The sequence below is a fragment of the Medicago sativa genome, chromosome 7, assembly GCF_051527215.1.
Source record: "Medicago sativa cultivar Bolivia chromosome 7, Bolivia_mono, whole genome shotgun sequence".
Lineage (NCBI taxonomy): Eukaryota > Viridiplantae > Streptophyta > Magnoliopsida > Fabales > Fabaceae > Medicago > Medicago sativa.
The window spans coordinates 28,200,537-28,205,279 of NC_140755.1; the positions used below are offsets into that span (position 1 = coordinate 28,200,537).

At 31.7% G+C, this 4,743-nt stretch overlaps 1 long non-coding RNA gene across 1 annotated transcript; it reads right to left on the reverse strand.

The window, feature by feature from the left end:
- Positions 1-1,406: 1,406 nt before the first annotated feature.
- On the reverse strand, positions 1,407-2,460 carry LOC146905340 (uncharacterized). Its single transcript, XR_015018208.1, has 2 exons — positions 2,024-2,460; positions 1,407-1,919 (listed from the first exon to the last, which is right to left on the reverse strand). It is a non-coding gene; the product is annotated as an uncharacterized LOC146905340 (long non-coding RNA).
- Positions 2,461-4,743: the final 2,283 nt, after the last annotated feature.

The window sequence follows — 4,743 nt, forward strand, 5'->3', positions numbered from 1 at the left end:
TAATTTAACTTCTTCAAAAAAAAAAAGTTTGGTGTCTGCAAGTGCAGACAATCACTTGTACCTAGACCCACTCCAGTCCGCTAAAATCCATGTAGACTAGTCTATCGAAATTAACACTAAAAATAATCTAGTTTAAGATCTTAAGAGAAATACACTTCAAAGCTTTAAGTCAAACCATCAGACCAACCTAAATAGATTGTACAATAAAGACCATTTGGTTAGAAAGACAATGTATTTTGATAAGTGGTGGTTAGTTATTACAGTACCTAGACCCACTCCAGTCCGCTAAAATCCGTGTAGACTAATCTATCGAAATTAACACTAAAATTAATCTAGTTTAAGATCTTAAGAGAAATACACTTCAAAGCTTTAAGTCAAACCATCATACCAACCTAAATAGATTGTACAATAAAGACCATTTGGTTAGAAAGACAATGTATTTTGTTAAGTGGTGGTTAGTTATTACAATTGGATTTTGTTGGATTGGGTTACAATCTATCAGACTCACCATGATTTAAGTCAATAAGAAATTAAATGTTGGAGATAGTGTTGAAAATAGTGTATTAGTGGCACCAATAATTTTATATAGGATCTTGTTAACCAATGCCCTCAGGACATTGGTTAAGAAATTCACAAATAGAAATTTTGTCTTGAAAATATAAGATATTACTTTTGATTAAGTAATGATTACACAATTTTCTTAGTAAAACTTGCACCCTCCGGTCACAAATATATGCAATAATCCATGTTTTAGATTCATTCAGTAAATGATGTATATGTCTTTATTGTAGACAACATACATCATTTATTGAATAAATCTAAAATATGAATTTTTGCTTATATTTGTGACCGGAGGGTGTACTTGTTTTGGATGTTTAACCAATGTCCTTAGGGCACTGGTTAGGATTATCCTTTTATATAACATATTTCATATTTGTTGTAATAAGCATTAAAAATAGTCTTGTTAACGAGTGTCCTAAGAACACTCTTTAAATATTTTTGCTTATTAAATTATTTTCTAAAAAGTCAAAAATTTCAAGTTTCAATACATTCTATACACAAGTTACAAAGTTACAAGTTCATTTACTTACTATTTTAAATCCTTAAAAGAGTGATCTTAAAGCACTCAGCAGTTCTCTTGAAAAAAAATATTGTAATGATAATTATAAAAGAAATATTTGCGGAATCCATTTATTCCCTTCCCTATTATCCCATTCACTCATGCGATTTTTTTTGGTTGCATATGCAAGAGAAGCTCTTTGTTTACCTTCTGCGTGTTATCATTGCAACGTGGATAATGGAGCTGATGCTTTGATGATGTTAACATCCACATGACGTTGCTTTGATGATGTGAACATCAAGATCCATTCGTTATTTTATCCCTAAGTATATTTTTTTTTGGTTACTATCCCTAAGTATATAAGCATCAAGGAATCCAACTATCCTTCACTATAAAAATAACTCAGCCGATAGAGATATTACATACATTATATATGTAAAGGCAATGTTCGAACCTCAGGTTTCCTATATATTTATTTTAAAGGTGAAATTCTAATCATTAAACTATTTAAAAACAAAAAATTCAACTATCATAAACCGCAAACAAAATATATATTATGAAAGAGAAAAAATGAAAAACAAACATAGAAGAACATAAACGAAAATCTATAGAAAAATCATCAAACAAATCTAAAGAAAGGAAGACTGTGTCGATTACGACACCAATTCTTCAAAATAATGAAACCTAATGACTATGAAACATTTAAGTGGATGTTGTGTGTACGCATAGAAACTATGTCATAATTTAATCACTTGCATTCACACCAACCTTTTAAACACGTTGGATATAAACCAAACGAGCACATATATTTGAAAATGATATTTTCGACAATGAAAATCATCAATGCATATCATCTTTGCTGTGACGAAAAATGTAAATAAAAGTATATGTTACTAAAATGAGATAAAATATTATGTGCGAAGTAAAGAAGAAAATTTGAAAATGATCTAAAAAATGGTTTACCGTCAGTGTTCTTTCCGATAAAAAATATGAAGAGTACGATAATTATAACATAAACAAACTTGATAATATTCAGTCATATTTCCCTCTATAATCGTATGAAATAAATAATGACTTTATCTTTTTTAATCTATAAACATCGTGTTTTTCTTACAAAAATTAAATATTTTTTAGCGCTTATGGAGTTCTGGAAAGCCTTTTCCTAAACTTAGAATTATTAAGAAAAATCTTTTAACTAAATTAGTGTATTTTGTTTGTCCCTTCATCACTTAGAAAGGAGGTCATATAAAAGGTTAGCAATCGTAAAAATTTATTCTTTATTGAGCAAATATCTGCAATTTTATAACCTTTCATGATTGCTAACGGTGTACTCTATCCGTCTCAAATTATAAGCAAAAAAAAAAAATCACACTTATTAAGAAAATTAAAACATAGTAGTTTGCAACATAGTTTCTTGTGTTATCCTTGAAATAAGTTTTATAGGATGATGTAAAAACAATTTTCATTGGTTATTGGTTAGTGAAAAAATGAAAGAAAGGGCAAATTGAATGCACTTTGCATTTAATTTTTCTTTGAAAAATATAATTTTTTGAAACAATATAATTAAATATGATAAAAATTGGTCTTTTTTCTTATAATTTGGGACATGGAAAATGAGTTTTTTTTTTTTTTTATAATTTAGGACGGAGGGAGTATATTTTGATTGCTAATGGTGTATGATTTGATTGATGAAAAGGCGCGTATTAAAGGACACGTTACTCCACAAGTCAATCCAATGGGTAATTTTCCTATATTTTAAAGAAGCATTTTATTTTTAAATTTTGTTGTCGAGAAATTTTTTAAATTTAAGTGATATATACTATTTGAATATATGTTATACTCTACTTTCATGGTCTACTTTTTGCTTCTTGAGGAATGATTCCATCCACGTGTTCATTTTCTGAAATTACACTTATTTTTACATGCTTATTAGTTGTACATGTGGAACCCCTTAACTATTTCAGGAATGATAACTAAACACAGGAAAACAAACACAATACAGACACCATAGGCAATTTGGACTTTTCAACCTTAAAGCAGGGCATTGTTGTAAATACATCACACCCCTCTTCTTCCTTTCTTCTCTACGTTGCAGAACTTTATTCTGCCATCCTCCTCAACACTAGCCACCATCAAACCCCTCTTTTTCACCTCTTTTCCTCCACCATCCTCTCTCACCTCCGTCCCGTATTTCTCTCTTCGTCTCCATCATCCTCCTCTCCTCCGTCCAACACCAACAACCATTACTCTCTTCTCTCTCGGATCTAGATCTCCCACCACCGACGGCATCCTCATCTCCCACTCGTCGACGGAGATCCGTTCAGCCGTCGTCTGAGACATCATGTTCCGTTCTGGACCTCCATCGCCGGCGACATTGACACCGCCACCATGGCGGCAAGAGTAAATGTTGTGAGAGAGATGGAACTGAGAAACGAGGAGGGAGAGACCGAGTTGATCTCGCAGGGCAGAGGATAATGGGTGGCCACCGAGATGCAGAGACGGTGGTGGTGCGAAAGAGATAAGTGGAGGAGTCGCAGGGAAAGGGAAATGAGAAAGAAAACAAAAAAAAAAGAATGGAGTATAAAGTAACAGTGTCAGAAATGGAAGAAAATACCGTATAATTATACTATGGTGTCTGTATTATGTTTGGATTTTTGTGTCCATTTATCATTTCTGTAACTATTTTACCTATTTAATGACTCTAGTTTTTTTCTAGTAAGAGAAACTTCAATTTCTCTCGAAATTTTCTTTCTCCTTCGTTCATTGAGGATGGGTGATTTTATGTCATTTTTTGACCTACAATCACCCCTCTACATCTTGTTTCCCCTTTTCTTTCAATCTAAATAAATGGTTTTCACATATATCAAGTTTTTCCTTTTGTGTTTTTTGTGATTTCGTCGTCTAAGTGCAACATTGTGTTGTTTGTCGTCTTGTGTAGCGTTTGATTTTGCGTCTGTCGTAGTGTTCGATTGGTTCCTATTGAAAGATCGACATCAATCAATTACAAATTCAATCAATGATTCAGGCATCAACGTTGCAGATCCGGAAGCATGAATATTTCGGTGACTTAGATTTTATCATCTTATTTGTAGGCATTTTGTCGTTGTATGCTATTAACTTTGGTGTTGTGAGTTTGTTCGTAGATTCACCCTTTACATTTTTAGCGATGTTTGTATCTGATATACTATATCAATTTGAATGAATGAATACGGTTTTGTTTTTGTCAAAAAAAAAATAGTTGTACATACACACATTAACACAATTTTTTTTTATAACTATAGCCTTGTTCAAGCCACCCCTTGAATTATAATATCTTTGCTAAGTCAAGTTTGAGCTTTCATTCATATCCCTTTGTTTCGGTGATAAATCAAAAATATAAACTGATATAGACCTTAATTTTATTTTTAAATTTTTTACTTTACTGAACAAAAAAAATTAGTGAGGGAAATTTTGAGGAAAAACGTGAAATCTATCTCTAATTCTGTTACTACATTTTGCGCCGTGGAATTTAGTGAGGGGTTTTACTTTTTCCGTTGCTAATTTTCCTCTCTAATTTTGCTTTTTCTAGTAGTGCCTTAATGGAGTTAGGTAGATGAATTGAAATGTTCTCATAAGACTGAAATTAAATTTAGATTTGCTTCTAGAACTAACAAAATTCTAAGTTCAGGGTTGGGTAAAAGAGA